Source organism: Toxorhynchites rutilus, chromosome 2, assembly GCF_029784135.1.
Source record: "Toxorhynchites rutilus septentrionalis strain SRP chromosome 2, ASM2978413v1, whole genome shotgun sequence".
Lineage (NCBI taxonomy): Eukaryota > Metazoa > Arthropoda > Insecta > Diptera > Culicidae > Toxorhynchites > Toxorhynchites rutilus.
This window is the reverse complement of record NC_073745.1, coordinates 230,655,434-230,674,303: the sequence shown is the minus strand read 5'-3', so window position 1 is coordinate 230,674,303 and position 18,870 is coordinate 230,655,434. Positions and strand designations below refer to the sequence as shown.

Genomic DNA, 18,870 nt, shown 5'->3' with positions numbered 1-18,870 from the left:
AGATTTGAAATCCTACGACTTCCCCTCCGTTGGTCGTCGATAAGTTGCTCGTTACTGACTGCTCTGTTCGGGAAAGCACACAAATGTACAGAACAAATGTATGGGAAAATGAAAACGCTAAAAGTTTTCATGATTTTTAACCATTTACAAACCAGGGAATTCTAATGTATAGCATATTAAACAAATCTTACGGAATTTCCGATTCGTTTAGTATGCAAATGCCAAAATCCTTTCGCGGCATAAATAGTTATTAACGTTAACTTTATTTCATAAAAACGTGACCTGTTTTCTGATTTGGCACCCTTAATGAAAGACGTAGTTCTACGTCAAAAAGATTGGGTAGTCCTACGTCCTAAGCGATCGTGTCTCGGATACAACCCCTCGAATTTTTTCTTAGAATTATATAACCTTTTTTAGTTACGGTCGAATAAAGCCACGAAACTTTGGTTCGAACTGTTTTAGGGGATGTATTTTAGACGCACATTCTTTGCTATTTCTTTCGATATGCTGTCTCGGAGATCGATCCAATAGCGAAATCGAATACTCGATCACTTTACCGCAATGGAAGTCATATATCAGTGCTTACATGGCCAATGTTATTTTCCATAGCATCAATCGTCTGCGACTCGTCGATACAAACTAGAAACATCACAAAGCTTCATAAAATTTTTAAAAATTATAAAATTATGTATATACATATAAACCAAAAAGAAATCATATTATGAATCATTACACTGGCATGCGTCAGTTTCTCGTAATACAGTTTGTTGAGTGGTTTATTGTGAACGCCTTCGGATGTGCTAGAGGATTACATTCGATGATAAAGTTTCGTCTGTTTATTGATCCTAGCGATCACAGAGTTATTGAACATTTTTAATTTTGAGCGGGTTCTCTTGAAACTTCCATGGAATTACCAAATAGTGATGATTTAATTTATTCTTTTACCTCTCATTCAACGGATTTTTCTAAAAGCATCCATCCAAACTTACTTTCTTCAACTACAACTCATTTTCAATAATTTTGGGATGTTCATAAAGTGCTGTTCGAATACGTGAAAATGCTCCTATTTAACGTTAAATGCCTCTACGTAACGTATAAATATTAATAAATATTTGATTTTATAAAAAATTAAATGATATTGATGATAAGTGATAGCTATATGTTTAGTCATCATTTGGTTAAAAATATTTCCATATGATTTCCAAGACATTAAAAATTATAAAAGTTGTTGTTCGATTGTTCTAACAGCTGGTCGTTAACGAGATAATCATGTTCATTCTTGAAGCTTAAAGCAGTGAATATTACGGTGAATTGAAATATAATACTTTTGTTTTCCTGTTTATCATCAAAAGTGCATGAAAGCGAAGATAATCCTTGAATGGTATATTAACAGTTTCTGTTAAAAAGTAAACAAAATAGTTACATAGTCGCTGATTTGATCAATTTTTTGAATTTATAATATAGTATTATTATAATTGCCTGATTTGTAATGTTATTTTAATTATAATAGTTTCCGCATGTAAGTGCTGGCGCTGAATAGCTATAAATTTGAGGTTTTAAACATTTATTTTTTAATAATGAATCGCAGATATGATCTTCAATGCTAAGTGGATTTCTTGTTGTAGTAATGTATCCAAAGGATACAAATTCCAATTTATGCAATGGTAGAGATGGCGTTAATTATACTATTCAAAGATATTTGAAAACAAATTTGGCAGTGGGATTTAACATAACTTTGTGGAGCAAGGCAGAAAAGAAAATCGTAGGTATTGGTTTTGGATATCTATAGGATTGTCGTTTTAAGGGCTATAACTCCAGGTTCGATACCAACATCATATTAAAGAGAGAGTAGGTCAGCGGGTATTTAACGCACCATTCGAAATATTGGAACAGAAAAGATCAAGGACATTTTCGTTGATCATACGAATTAATAATATTTCATCTATTGTCGGTTTCTTTTTCTGTTCAATCCAATCCACAATACGTCCAGCTAAAGAAATTATATTATTTCTATATCCCACATAGATAAAAATGAGTTTATTCATAGATTAAATGTTTTTTTTTTTGAAAAAATGCGTTCCATTCTCCATAAAACTACAAAAACATTTTAAATTTGTATGGATTTCTTCAGATTTTTAAATAGTTTTCTCAACTATTGAATCTCAAAGGCATGAATAACGTTTAGCGCCTGAACAAACCAATGAAGTTCAAATGGTTAGTCTTATAAACGAAGATAGTTATTATATCCTACATTATATACTTCATTCCAACCGAGTTCTGATATATCTTCGGAGACTAAAAAAAATAGATGATTTTAACGTTATGATATGTAGTGTAAAATATACGGCTAGTTCAATGATAAATGAATTAAGACTCTGGTAAGAAGAGCTGTATTAAACAGCATGTGAAATAACATTTGATAAAATCGATCAAAATGCTGACAACACTTCTTTTTCCTATTCAAAAAGTGGTTCCTCTCTTCAAGAGAACAAGAGAGCACCAAATATGTGCACATAAAAAAGCTACCTTCAACTCATTGTGTTTAGTTTAGCTTGAGCTTTTTTTTGCTGCTTTCGAGGCTGCATTCGCGCGATTTGCGGAGAAACGCAAATACGAAAGCTGTTTTTCTCTAATGTAAATATACAGCCGCTCAGTCTGGACAGATGGACGAATGGCTGTCTGCCGCTACTGCTCTGTATTGTGGAGTATTGTGCCACGCGCCCGTGTGTGTTTGTGTGTCAGAGCCCCAGTGAGTAGCAGCAGCTCAGTACATACTACATACACTGGACCTGTCCAACTTCCGACTGTAAAACAAAGCTATTATAAGGCATAAACCCAACCATCGCGCATACATTGCCAATGAACGGAACGCGTATGCCTGCTCGATCGTCTCGGTGTCTAGTATGGGCCTCGGAGAAGCCGATGGGACCTAATTTCTGCATGGGTGGTGTCTACCGAACGGGAGGAGGTATGCTGAATACCCACTATTATGAGAAGACGGCACCTCTGTAATCGATATCGCTTCTAGAGGGGGATAAAAGTGTGTCAAGTCGATGCTCTTCCCGATGCGGGTCTCCAGGAATTTTCGATACTAGTTTCAGTCAACGTTTCGGATATTGCTAGGTTCTATTTATGTTGTCTTAACCCATGCTTATTCGTGGGAAAATTCTGCAATTGACAAATATCGCGGTTTGAAGCCGATGATTTGTGACTTAAATGAAATCTACGCACCACGCTAGAGTGCAAACAAGATCGGCCTTAACAACTCTTACGATCAAACAAGTTAAACTCTCCCCAACTTTCACTTTCGGACCCTGGGAGACAACAGCAGCAGGTTATTTTTCTTCCATTCAGTCAAGTTTCTTGAGATTGACCCACAGCGAAAGAGAGGTAGAGAGGAGACAGGTTCACCAAAAACAAAGCAAATCAGAAAACGACAGAAACCGTTTCGCGATCAAATATGATGATGCGGTGCAAAAGCCGCGCGTTCGTATATCCGTTCGTACAGTAGTCTGGTCGACGGTGGAAAGCATTCGCTAGTTTGCTGCGGTGTTGGTGATGCATTTCCGCGACGTGTCACTCTGTGGCTCTCTATTCTGTGCGGCTCCTCACTTTGGCGGTGGCCTAGGGTTTCAAATATAGAAGATTATGTAGGGTCCCTAAAACAACTCCGGATGTTCTTATAGTATATTGAATGTTGAACTCATATAGAGAAGAAGTTGTCATAATTTTTCAATACCTCGTAACGTAGTGGCTTGTCGGTTGTTCGTATTCCTCTATTCATACCAGTACTCCTTGGATTTTTCTAGATTTTCAGTGATCTATCATTGAACCCTTCGTGTTCTACTATGGATATATTAAGCAGTTGAGATAGGGTTATACTTGAAATCAGGGAATAAGTTGCATAATGAGTTTGAAAGTGTGTTCCCTCCAGTCTCACCTAGCCAAATATTCTGAAAATATGTGAAGAAGGTGAATAATTCTATCAAGATATTGGAGAGATGGAAAAGGGATACCAGTGAAAATGGAGCATTACAATGATGGTAGACTATTGTTCAGAGAGATCGTCCACTCACAATCTACTACAAGCAGTGTTGCCACGCGTACAGATTTATCTGGAAAGGTACAGATTTTTCCGTTATTTTTGGTACTGATTCTGTACGGTACAGAGTACAGATATTCCTAAAAAAGTACAGATTGGTACAGATTTTTTCCGCGTGTGAAATTTCTTACATTCGAACAATGCAACATTAAGGTACATGACGACTTTTACGCCGCAGTATCGCTTGGAGCGATTGTTTTAAATTTTAATTCGTGATAGTACGCAATCTAGATTCCAAAAAAACTATGTATAAGCATTATAAAACACACGAAGAACTTGCAAATGTAAATGTAGTACAGGTTGGACTCGATTATATATAGTCGACCATTTTTTTGCAACAATTATTTTCAAATCCTATACCTAATCGAATCTTAAGAAAACAACTTTTACATTAATGTATGAATGTCAAACATTAATAAAAAATAGCTTTTTTGTGATTCGATTATGTATTGCATTCGAAATTTAACGCTGAAAGTGAAATTGCGATTATATATAATCGAGTCCGACCTGTATTTATAGTAAATGAGTATTTCTGATTGCTAAATTTCTACAACGAATATTTTCGATGGTTCAGATTTTTGGACCAAAAAGTACAGATGAGAAAGATTTTTAACCCCTCTGGTACCGATTAAAATGTGGCAACACTGACTACAAGGATCGCGAAGGAGGTCAAAAGAGGCAAACCCATTTTCTGTGCAGTGCTAAAACATTTCAAGAAACTATCTACAAACTCAGTTCATCCAAAAACGTATGGATTACGTCAAGTAACTTGAAAAGCTCATACGCTTTTTGCAGCTCTGTTTCATTATGCAACTGGTTCGACTCCACAGCATTTTTGCACGAGTTTTTTTTTCATCCATTGCTTTAAAATGATCAAAAGACGATATTATCATGAAATGTGCACACACTTCACTTAAGATTTTGACGTAAGACTACGATTTTCATTTCCATACCGGAGTGTAAAATCAATGTTTCGAAAACGAAAGCGTTACGCTGACCGTGATTTTGAGCGTTAATAGCTCCTAAACAGCTGAATTGGTATGATAAACACTTCATAATAAATAGATAATTATAAATCATAAATTAATTATAAATTATAAATAAATAATTAATAAATTAATTATAAATTAATAAATAGATTAATAAATAGAAAGAGAAGATAAAATGTCTACGCCTAATATACTGGTTACTTTTTGATCCAAAAAGTTGTTTCAAATTGCTTTCAAAACAGACTATTGAAATCACAAACCGGTATAAAAGCGAGCGCCGCTCGGAAATCCACTCAGTTATAATTGAACAGCGACTGTTACTGTTACGTTACTGGAAATTAATCTACCAGTTCCCCTTGGAATTGAAAAATACATTCAAGCGAAAGAGTTTATTTTGATGTTTTCTATCCATATAATACTGCGACCAAAAACATTTGGTTTTGGGATTTTTCAATGAAATGCAATTAGCAGGAAAGCTTCTGAAGATTATTCTTCCCCATCAGCAGGATATGTTCATATCCAATATTGGATGCGCGCGCAACGGAAAATGTTTCGCATCGCGAAAATCAAATAATTTTCAATCGATTAAAAAAAAAGAAAAGACGTTACCGTTGCTGAAAAATAGTTTTAATCTGCCAGTTCCCCTTGGAATTGAAAATTACATTCAATCGAAGGAGTTTATTTTAATGTTTTCTATTCATATAATACTGCGATCAAATGCATTTCGTTTTGTGATTTTTCAATGAAGTGCCAATAACAGGAAAGCTTCTGAAGATTATTCTTCCCCATCAGTAGAATTTCAAACAAAGATCACTAAATCAACGATAGTCCTACGTCAACCTTGCGGTTATACCACAGATATAACCCACTTCCTGTTTTTTAGATGTAATTTGTCTCAAAGGGTAATATCATTACATTTTGAAACTTAATGGCGGCCCTAGTCCTACACACTTGTGCGTAGGGATGGGCGAGCGCTTACAAGCCGCCCATTTGAGCTGGTTCGTCAAAACGAGCATACGATCCACGGTTCTTTACAAATGAACCATGGTTCAAAAGAGTCTTGGCTCAAAAAAGAGTTGCGGTTCTTAAAAGAGGCTCAGTTCGTAAAAGAACCATGGTTCATGGAACCGTGACGTAGTAGTAGAACACAGTTATTTGTGAAAAATGCAAATTCGAAATGGCCGCCGCCACAAAATGGCGATGTATATATTTTTTTCAAAACCACATTAATATGGGTATCAAATGAAAGGTCTTAATCAATACAACACAGTTATTTATGAAAAGTAGCGATGCATATCTTCCTTCAAAAGCACATCGATATGGGTATCAAATGAACGGGCTTGACTAGTAGTACACAATTATTTGTAAAAAATTGAAATCAAAAGTGACTGCCGTAAAAAAATCGCAATATTTTTATTCAAAAGTTCATCAATATGGGTGTCAAATGAAACGGCTTGACTAGTAGAACACAGTAGATAATAAAAAACCCAAGTTCAAGATGGCCGCAGTCACCAAATGACCAATTACTTTTCATCAACTCCAACTCCCGCATATTGGTATCTAATGGAAAAACATCATCAGAAAAAAATTAACTAACAAATAAAAATTTATTTGATAGTATTGCAGATTAAGCACGGTCATCTGTATGGGAGGAGTTCGAGGGCAAATTTCAAGCCTTACATGATCCAGAAGCTGCTCCAGCAGTTAAGCAGTTAAGCTGGACACATATTTAGCGGAACCGGATTTGCAAAGAATAAGCGATCTTTGCTTTAGAGAAACGAAAAAAAATACTCGACTCTACGAAACCATTCTTTTTATTTTCTTATTCGACAATTGAAGAGAGACCAGAGTTGAAACCATTCTAAAAACAGGAAGTGGGTTATATCTATGGTATAACCGCAAGGGTGACGTAGGACTATCGTTGATTTAGAGATCATTTGTATGAAGTTGAATCTGAATTCATTCTGAATGAATGAATATTTGGAGAACTTCGAAAACGAGAGCGTTACGTTGGAGGCACAAGGTTTTATGCATCCAATATTGGATACAGAAATATCCTACTGATGGGGAAGAATAATCTTCAGAAGCTATCCTGTTGATTGCGATTGATTGAAAAATCGCAAAACCTAATGTATTTGGTCACAGTGTTACATGGATAGAAAACATTAAAATAAACTCTTTCATATGAATGTAATTTTAAATTCCCAGAGGAACTGGCAGATTATTTTCAGTAACGATTAGATATTTCCACATTTTCTTCGATACTGGAAGCCCACCAGTGGTTAATGCTAACTCGATAACCATCTGTTAATAGCACTTGATTGAAACATATTTGGTCACAGTGTTACATGGATAGAAAACATTCAAATAAACTCTTTCACATGAAAGTATTTTTAAATTCCTAGAGGAACTGGCAGATTATTTTCCGGATCTTTCTCGATCCAAACGGAAAGAATTCCGTGCGTGTATGTGTGTGTGTGTGTGTAGCGGCTGCTTCGAGATCTTCCCGGGGAACCGTTTGTAGCATCACTCTCCTCCTGATGGATTCCCTTCTGGCCTAAGGTGCACAAACAGGCTCTTGGTGACACTGTTCATCCGCGCTTTCATGATAAATGAAGAGCTTCACCACAACAGCGACAACATGCACCAATCGCTGTTCAATTAGAACTGAGTGGATTTCCGAGCGGCGCTCGCTTATATACCGATTGGTGATTTCAATAGCCTATTTTGAAAGCAAATTTAAGACTATTGAAACAAGTTTTTGGATCAGAAAGTAACAAGTATAGAACGCGTAGACATTTTATCTTTCGAATGAAGTGTTTATCATACCATTTCGTTCAGTTGTTTAGGAGCTATTAACGCTCAAAATCTCGGTCTCCGGCGTAACGCTTTCGTTTTCGAAACTTTGATTTTACACCCCGGTATAGAAATGAAAGACGTAGTCCTACGTCAAAAGACTGTATTTCAGCGACCTCAGCGCCATGTGAGCGAATTTTCTCTAATGCAGAACATGTTTGCAGTGATAAACGGAATAGACATTCATCAGATAACATCGACAAGATCATAATTATAAAAAAAATGCAATGATCATGATTGTGATGAAAATTTATTAGAGAAAACCTCAATGATTTCACGGAAAAATTTCAACATCGAGTAATTTAGAAAAAAAAAACATGATTTATGGATGTGAAGGTTTTTGGGTATGAGAAATGTTTCTATGATGTTATGACACCCCTCCCCTCCTCTGGAATGGAGAGGTGGTCCCATAAAAAATATTACGCATATCTCAACCAAAAATATTCCACCCAAACACGACAATTGAAAATTTTCGGAAAACTCTGAAGGAAAAAGGTAAAATTCGGAAAATTAAATTCCCATATGTTCTACGCACGATGAAACGCACTCCTATATCTTCTTCTATCTATACCCAAAAAAAAGTATCGCCGAATGTGTTGATAAGAGCAAAACTCGAGGAAGGAATTGGCCGATTTAGGGCTGTCTTTATTCTATCATATTTTCTGTATAAAACATTTATTCCATGTAACGGAGAAACATGTTATTTGCAAGTGGTTGAAAAATCTTGAACGAGAATTGTGTCTGAAAATAATCTGATATTATAATGATGAGTTTTGTTAGAAATACTTCATAGTAAAAGGTAAATTGAATGGGGTCGATTAGAAGATCAATCAATGAACAGTTCTGCGATTAGACCCATGAACTTGCTCATAGTAAGAAAACGTGAATTTTTGAAGGTATTGATAACAAAAAATGAGTGGGTTATATCTATGATATAACCGCAAGGTTGACGTGGAACTACCTTAGCTTAGCAATCATTCGTTTGTATTGATTAAATTCTTGATTGAATGAAACAGTTTCCAAATTCAATTGAGTTCAATATATTTGCTATGTGAGTGAAAAAAATTAACAAATGCCGTGTAAAGTCAATTCATTTATTGTGATTGATTGTTCTTCGTTACAAGTAAATTTAATGACGGACCTTTTACGTTTGGTATGATGACTAGAACAAAAAATATGTACGGAAGAATTATCAAACGTTTGATGAACCAGCCTAAGGCTGAAAATCTTTCCAATAAAGACAAAAAAAAAATATCGAACGATTATTTTATTTTACATTTCCCTCTGAAGTTTACATCCCAAAAGTGTACATACTTCTCGAATCTCGAATTTGCTTGAAACTGGGAAGTTCATTCGCTTCTAATGGCTGCACGATTTTCCCAGGGTCCTAAGTTTAGAAGATCATGTTAGGACAGACATATTCCACTCTGCACAAAGGCAAGCGAGGACAAAAGTACTCGCAGTTTGCATTTATTTGCAGAGCCGATTTCCCCAGAAACCTCGGTTTTGAAGTCTGTGTTAGGGAAACACATTTCAATCGGAACAAAAATACCCCCGATTTGTATGAATTCGCAATGCCGATTTCCCCACGCTTCATGGATTTGATGTCTGTGTTAGGGAAACACATTCCAGTCGGAACAAAAATACCCCCGACTTGCATGAATTTGAAATACCGATTTCTCCAGGCACCTTGGTTTAGAAATCTCTATTAGGGAACACATTTCGGTGGGAACAAAAGCTCCCCCTACTTTCGTGTGTTCTTCTTCTTCTTTTTGGTTTTAAGAGGGTTTAAACTTTTCAGTTCACTCGCCTCTAGGCTCTTTCGTGTGTTTGTATAATATTGATAATATTGATCCTTGGAATTCACAATGATAATCGTAAGTGGTATACGAATATTCTTACAGTTTTCATTGAAATATTAATTCCGTGAATTTGCCTAAATTCTGGTTACATCGAATTTATGTAAATTCGAAAATTATAAGCACACACATACCCATACACCATCGGAAACCGAAACGTGCCGATACCAACCGACACAATTTTATTTTTCAATCTTTTAAATTGAACACGACTTGCCGCGCTTCCTGGGAAGAAGAAACCGGCTGTGACACGACGGGGTTACTGTATTTTACATGCCAGTGTCAGCCGACGTTTTGACTCATCTCGCTCTGGCTCTCTGGCTCTGGGCCACCAGTCAGTGGTTGTGCGACAGCACTGCTCAAATCTCTTCTTCGGTTCGAAAGACTTTCTCTCTCTCAAACTTTCCGCAACACGACCGGCACTTTCGCTCACACACTCGCTCGTCTTCTTTCCTCCCTTCATGAGCGTGTGGTGGGGTATTATCAAAACCCATCAGCTGAGTGAAGAAAATTCCTTCGCTACGACGCTGATACGACGATACGTCTCGGAGAGACGGAAAGCAGAGGAGACAGAGAGCGAGAGCCATCGTTATACAGTGTTGGCATGTGCAGTTGGGAAGCGTGTTATCATCTCGCGCGAAGGAGCACATAACGCGCGCCCAACCGACTCCTTGGTGGTGGTGTGTTGTGTTGTGAGAGTTTGAAGGAATGTCATTTTCGCATTTCTCTCGAGGAATCCTACACAAAAGTACAATTTACATTTGACTAGGAAGGAAAAGCGTGCGGCGTGCAGTGGTATGCGACGGACGAGTGTATGCAGGATTTCGGTTCGTTGCAGAGATACAAATTCCGAAGGCGAACTGTAGTGACATTTCTACCGAAAATGTGCTCGCGTTGTATTATGTAGTAATGGGTTGTTAAATGTAAGAAAACAAAAAAAAACTAGACACCTCCTTTTTAATAATAACTGGTTGTTATCATTAATAATAACTAGTTGTTATTGTTAAGATATTATTTTAGGAAAATCTAGTTATTAAAGGGCCTGGCCGGGTAAGGAAGTAAAAAGTGCCCCCAAACCAAATCACTAGCCGTATGGCAAATATTGTAAAGGATATTAAATAAGAAATTTTGGCGGTTTATTTGAACCCCTATCTGGTTTGACGTAGGATCTATAGTGAAAAACGTACTTTTCGTTAATTTCACGCCATCCTCAAAAGATCCGAGATAAAAATTTGAAAAAAATACTGAATGTGCATCTTACTACGATGTATCAAAAAAAATTATCAAAAAAAAATTTCATCAAAAATTTTAGTACTAAAAAAAATAATGAAATCTTGAAAATTTTTTTTTTGGGATTTAGAGATTCAGTACTACTCTAATTCATATTTTAATGTGTTTCTACGGCTTTTCTAGATATGTGTGATTTTTTTCAGATTTTTTTCAGTGTTGCGCGGTATCAAAAAATTTTTTTTTTATGTTTCCAAAGAGTGGTTAGGTAAGGGAGTAAAAAGTGCCCCCAAACCAAATCACTAGCTGTATGGCAAATATTGTAAAGGATATTAAATAAGAAATTTTGGCGGTTTATTTGAACCCCTATGTGGTTTGACGTAGGATCTATAGTGACAAACGTACTTTTTCGTGCATTTCACGCCATCCTCAATAGATCCGAGATAAAAATTTGAAAAAAATACTGAATGTGCATCTTACCACGGTGTATCAAGAAAAATTATCAAAAAAATAATTCATCAAAAATTTTAGTATTAAAAAAAAATTATGAAAATTTGAAAATTTTTTTTTGGGATTTAGAGATTCAATACTACTCTAATTCATATTTAAATGTGCTCTTACGGCTTTTCTAGATTGATAAATATCTTCAAACTGTTTTTTTTTTCAAATATCTAATACTAAAAATAAAATGAAAAAAAATACACAGTACAAAAAAATGTTATAGATTTTCTGGCATTTCGAAATTTTGAAAAAAAAAATATAACTTTGAGACCCACTCCTGCTCAAATTTTTATTTAAATGCGTTCGTATGTGTCTTTTTTCTACATGTGGCGTAATTTTTCCTGAATTTTTAAGAGCATTGTGTGACACAAAATAATTTTCTTCATCGTCTGCATTATTATTTTTATTTTTTTGAAATCGATTATTTTATTGTATTCGTGGTTTTCAATTGAAAGATTAAAATAAAAAAACAAATCGAATTTGTGGTCTCAAAGTTATATTTTTTTTCAAAATTTCGAAATGCCAGAAAATCTATAACATTTTTTTGTACTGTGTATTTTTCTTTTTTATTATTTTATTTTTATTATTAGATATTTAAAAAAAAACAGCTTGACGATATTTATCAATCTAGAAAAGCCGTAAGAGCACATTTAAATATGAATTAGAGTAGTATTGAATCTCTAAATCCCAAAAAAAAATTTTCAAATTTTCATAATTTTTTTTTAATACTAAAATTTTTGATGAATTATTTTTTTGATAATTTTTCTTGATACACCGTGGTAAGATGCACATTCAGTATTTTTTTCAAATTTTTATCTCGGATCTATTGAGGATGGCGTGAAATGCACGAAAAAGTACGTTTGTCACTATAGATCCTACGTCAAACCACATAGGGGTTCAAATAAACCGCCAAAATTTCTTATTTAATATCCTTTACAATATTTGCCATACAGCTAGTGATTTGGTTTGGGGGCACTTTTTACTCCCTTACCTAACCACTCTTTGGAAACATAAAAAAAAAATTTTTTGATACCGCGCAACACTGAAAAAAATCTGAAAAAAATCACACATATCTAGAAAAGCCGTAGAAACACATTAAAATATGAATTAGAGTAGTACTGAATCTCTAAATCCCAAAAAAAAAATTTTCAAGATTTCATTATTTTTTTTAGTACTAAAATTTTTGATGAAATTTTTTTTTGATAATTTTTTTTGATACATCGTAGTAAGATGCACATTCAGTATTTTTTTCAAATTTTTATCTCGGATCTTTTGAGGATGGCGTGAAATTAACGAAAAGTACGTTTTTCACTATAGATCCTACGTCAAACCACATAGGGGTTCAAATAAACCACCAAAATTTCTTATTTAATATCCTTTACTATATTTGCCATACAGCTAGTGATTTGGTTTGGGGGCACTTTTTACTCCCTTACCCGGCCAGGCCCTTTATTGAACCTTAGTGAGTATTGAACAAAACATCCTAATGTTTTTTGAAAAGTTATATGAGGGCAGTCAGATAAGTTCTTAGCCTACAAAAACTAAAATTTCTGCCCGGCGAGTGGCTTTTTCAATTTTGGAAACAAAATTGGAAAAGCCACACAGGGCCAAATCTGGAGAATATGGTAGGTGGGGCAGTAGTTCGTAGTGCAATTCGACCAATTTGGCATTGGCGACGGCGGAGGTGTGAGCCGGTGCGTTGTCATGGTGAAAGAGCACTTTCTTCGTCAAATGGGGCCGCTTTTTCTGCAATTCGGCGTCGAATCGGCCCAATAATTCGGCATAGTAGAGCCCTGTGACCGTTTTGTCCTTCTCCAGGCAGTCGATGTAGATCACACCTTGTGAATCCCAGAAAACGGTGGCCATCACCTTTCCGGCCGGTAGGACAGTCTTCGCCTTCTTCGGAGAACGTTCGCCGGGTGAAGTCCACTGTTTGGACTGCTCCTTGGTCTCTGGTGTATGTACCAGTGAATCCATGTTGCGTCGACGGTCACGAAACGACGCAGAAACTCCTTCGAATTGCGCCTCAACAGCGTCGAACACTGCTCTAAAGTGGTCTCACGGTTGCGCTTGTTGTCCGGAGTGAGCAAACGCGGTACCCATCGCGCCGACAGCTTTCTCGTGGCCAAAATGAAATATTTCAACGTTAAAGTGAAAGCTAATTGACTATTTTGAGTACATTGGTGTAAAATCGTGATTTTGATAGAATTTAGTTGCAGATCCACCAAGAATTACTTAAAATGATATTGCAGCGAAATTAAAAAGATGGAAGTTGGGGAACGAATTGAGTACTCAAGTAGAGACATTCAAGTTTATTATGTATTTTTTTGGATAAAATTAAGAATAACACCTCAAAACCACTAACTTCTAAGTTTCTCACTTCTAAAATGTTACTTAAATCCACTAATTTGGAACTTTTACAACTGTATCCTGTATCAAATTTTCTCATATTTTAAATGGAAGAAACAAAATTGTCCTACGTAGCGTAATTTTTGAATTAGAGTCAGTTTAAAGCAAACAGATCCCGAAACAGAGAACAAATTCAATAACTCTGTGATTGTTGACATTCGAACATATGCGTAGAAGGATTTTGACGTAAAACTACGTCTTTCATTAAGGGTGCCAAATCAGAAAACAGGTCACGTTTTTATGAAATAAAGTTAACGTTCATGATTATTTTTGCCGTGAACGGATTCTGGCGATTTACATACCAAACGAATCGGAAATTCCCTAAGATTTGTTTGATATGCTATACTTTACAATCCCATAGTTTGTATATGGTTTAAATTGATGAAAATTGGAAGCATTCCCATTTCTCATAAATGTTCTGTCCATTTGTGTGCTATCAATAACGAGCAACTTATCGACGAGCAACGAAGGCGAAATCGTAAGATGTAAAGTCTGTAAAGATGAACAAAGTAAAAGAAGAAGAACGAAGGGGAATATTTGCCTAAAGTATAAACAGTAGATCTTGCTGAGGCCAACTTCATTCTTCGTGAGGACTCCGACTGGACAACACCGTTGCTGGGCGAGCTGGACGGCGAGGGATCGAATGGTTTTCTCAAGGCAATGGGGTGGAGGAGTAATATGAGAAAAGAGTAGATTTTTCCAAGGGCCTTTTTGAAGGCTAGAGACGAATGAACTGAGGAAGTTCATAGTCTCTTTAATTCAACAAGGAAAGGAAGGAAAGGCAAACTTTCAGTATCAGTATCTAGATACGAAACAATGAACATCGCTTGTTCTTCCTTGTTTTGCGCCATCACATGTCTTCGTTTCGAACTGAGCTGATGTCGCGACCAAATTACTCACTCGCTGATGTCTCTGTCATCAAGCTAGGCTATCGTCAGCTCACCAAGAGAATAAATGTTCTGGAATTTTGTCAGTGATTTGGTTTCGCATGACAGTAGGAAAACTCTCTCCACAAAGGATGACAGCTAAGCTAATCTAGACTGGAAATATTAACAGAAAGGGCTTCTGTTGAGAAGAGCGCAAAACAGAGATAAATGTGTGTATATTTAGTTGCTTCAAGCCATCGATATATGGCTTTGTGAGCGTACCTTCGTGCTTCATAACCCGTACGTAAAAATAGTGCATCTCCGCTACGCTGAAACCCCATTTGTAATAATACATATAAACAAGGAGGGGAGATAGCGAGAGAGAATTATTTACGCTAGGGTATTGGTAAATAATCTTTGCTGAGGCAAACATTCAGCCTTTTTGTTTGTTTTTGTTTTTTTTGTTTGTGTTTTCTGTCATCATAAAGGAATCCCAAGTTATTCAATAAGTTATAATAAGTCATTAATTTATTTGGGTTTGCGTGCAGATAGAGTTTATTCCGCTTATTTAGTCACCAAGAAAGTAAATGTCGTTCTGGAATTTTGTATGTGATTAGGTTTCGCTTGCCAGTAGCAAAATTTTCTCCACTAAGGATGACAGCTGCGCTTATCTGGAGCATGTAATGTTCTGCGAGCACAAGAATGAATCAAACAATTATCGTCAAACGATTCTACAATAAAAAAAACATTTCAGGGCGACCAAACTGGTAGAATGGTTATTTCGAAATTTTCCTAGCATTATAAAATAATATCCGCAGTTTTAAACAAGCGACTTGATTTAAACTACAGCGTAGTTCTACGTCAACAATGCGGTGTCTTGAACACAAGCTCCTATAATTTTTTTAATCAAATATAATCCTTTATCACCTACTGAAAAAAATAGGATTTTTTCTGTGAGAAAGGTAATTTATGACTTTAAGGGGATGAAGTAAAAATAATTTTTTTATATTCAAAAAAACCAAAAATATATGTATAAAAACGAATAAGACACACTTCATTTGCTACAAAGTAAAAATTCTTCTATTTTTAACCCTTTGCGGTCGTATTAAATTTGGACATTGGTGTTGTACTTCTTACACACTCTCAGTGTTTTTTTCATGCTTGCACTACGGTTAGCACGCAGTGCGTGTGGTGGCTACCCACTATGTCTTTGAGTTTACATAAATATTATATGTTCTAGGTCCTCCAAAACATTCTGAAGTTCAGACTAATTGATCTACCATTTGAACCACGACTGGTGCATTGTTCATAACATACCCAAAATTGATCATAGACCCCGCGTGCTATGCTGGCTTTGAGTCTATATAAACATTAGATGTTGTAGGTCCTCCAAATCATTCCAAAGCTCAGATAATCAAAGGGTCAATGTGTTCCATTAACGTTAATTGATATGAATATGAAAACCATGTAATTTCCTTCCGTTTACATCCGTTTACATCAATCGACCATTCGACAAAATGAAATTCCGAAAATCTCCGAACAACATTCGGGAAAGATTATCTTTAGGTAATCTAAAAAGGAAAACCTGTACAATTAATTGGACCGGCTATATATTATATTATTTATCGCATATTTCTCAATCGAAACACAATGGCAACGATGGAGAGTTAACTATGGAAAACATGACGAGGTAACCTAGAGAACTGCCCTAAAATCAATCTAAAATCAATCGTCCCGGCTATATCTTATGTTATTCATAGCGTATACAATTTATAGAAATCCATTCGCGACGGCGGAGAGTTATTATTTGGAAACCTGGAAAGATAACCGGAAGAACTCTAAAACATAACCGAACGTCGATATATCGAACTCCAATCTAGAAGAGGGGAGTCATCTTTTGGAAACCTTTTGGAACTCCTCTAAAATCAATATTCCAATATTTTCCGTTGTCAATCGCGCGTACTCTGTATCGGACTTCAATCGCGACGGCGGAGAGTTATGTGCGTTCGGACGAAAATATTGCTGCTGTTGCTGCCAGTGTAGAGGATGAGCCGAATGTTTCGATTCCACGGCGTGCTCAGCAATTGGGCTTGTCAAACACATCATTGTGGCGAATCTTGTATTTGGACTTGCACCTACATCCATATAAAGTCCAACTGGTACAAAAATTAGAGCGTGGTGACCATGGAATGCGTCGGGCATACGTCGATTGGGTGAACGAACAACCGCAGCAAAATGCTGAATTTTCGCATCAAATTTTCTTCAGCGATGAGGCACATTTCGAGCTCAGTGGCTATGTGAACACCCAAAATTTCCGTATATGGGGCTCAGAAAATCCATACGTGATTGTTGAGAGGCCATTGCATCCGCCAAAAGTTACTGTTTGGTGCGCATTATGGTCTGGTGGAGTCATCGGGCCGTATTTCCATGAAAATGAGGACGGCGAGAAGGTAACTGTGAATGGTGAGCGCTATGGCTGCATGTCAACCGATTTTTTCTTGCCACAAATTGAAGATATGGATACGGATGACATGTGGTTTCAGCAGGACGACGCCACGTGCCACACAACACGACCGAACATGGCCATATTGCGAACGAAATTTGAGGGGCGCCTCATTTCGCGTTTTGGTGATGCCAATTGGCCGTCCAGATCATGCGATTTGAACCCGCTAGACTTTTTTTTGGGGGGTTATGCGAAAGACCGTGTATATGCCAACTCTCCGCAAACTCTTGAACATTTGAAAGACAACATTCGTGTAGTTATGACCAAGATACCGCCCCATATGCGCCGAAAGTAATCGAAAATTACCTGTTCCGGATCAAGGTGTGCGAGGAAGCCCTAGGTGGACATTTGAATGATGTTGTATTTCACACATAATGGCATAAACCAAACTTTAATTTGAACTGACTGTTCAAATCAAATCATCAAATTTGCTAAAAAATGAATTTTCAGTTTTTCAACTTCCATACAAAATTTGCTAAAAAATGTCTTCCAAATTGTCAAACTTTCTGAATGGTTTTCATAACCTTTTTGGCATATAAACCTGACGCTGACTAGGTCGCATCAATCCTGATACTGACTGTTAAATCCGTTGTTCCGTTCTTGAGTTAAATCGTGAAGAACGGACACCAAATCATTTCTATTTATATAGATCCTTCGTGAGTGCAAAAAAAATAGTAACGAAGAAAAAACACAAACACAAAAAACAAATGAGTCGACGCGTGACCAAGTGAGATACCTGTTCATTCAACAAAGGTGTGTATGTGTGTTTTCTATCGTTTCATCGGTTTCGTTCAGCAGAGAACTTAGAATCCAAAATATCATTTTTGCGCAAGCCAGCGCATTAGTAGTAGTGATCGCTTCATACATAGCTGACTGCGTTTGCCCTATCGCACTTGAAGATTCAGAGAAGTGTTTGAGTGCCGACGATTTCAGATGAAAGGTTTGAACCCGGAAGTCATTACTGCTCATTTCGTAGTTCTGTGTTGTGTTGCGTGCGAATTGTGTGGTGTAGTCATGTGTAGCTCTCAGATTACATTCTTCACGATGGAGGAGTTTCACCCAAACAGTGAAGATAATAAGGATTTTCGGGAAAATATGGAAATTACAAATAATTCACCTTCTTTCATTCCTCATCGTAGCTAGGAAAATGTGAAAAAAATGACAAAAAAAAATTGTTTTTGAAAAATTTCTGAGATTGTCTACCTGTCCTATGGACAGTTTGAACAGACGGACGAGACGCCACTGATGGTTTGATGCATTGATCTATAACCAGAAACCTTCTACGTCAATTAATATCATTGTCGAGCAAAAAAGTAGGAGATTTTTCAAGTTTTATCCAAATAAAACCATATTCTCTAGACATTCTAGAAAGATCATCAAATATTGTTTCATTGTTTCATGCACGTCCAAGTTTTATTGTTAATTAATGATTTATTTCGCTATTTTCTGAACTACTTATACATACTATATGAAACTTCGAAGGAAATTATTGAAATAAAACATTGGAATAAGCAAAAACATGATTTTAGATAAATCAAATCCGAACTTCGCAAAATAA

At 36.3% G+C, this 18,870-nt stretch overlaps 1 protein-coding gene across 2 annotated transcripts in view; it reads left to right on the top strand.

Moving 5' to 3' along the window:
- The window catches only part of LOC129770781 (protein boule), a 111,595-nt gene that overhangs the window by 6,092 nt on the left and 86,633 nt on the right, over positions 1-18,870 (top strand). The gene's annotated exons all lie outside the window — the stretch shown is intronic.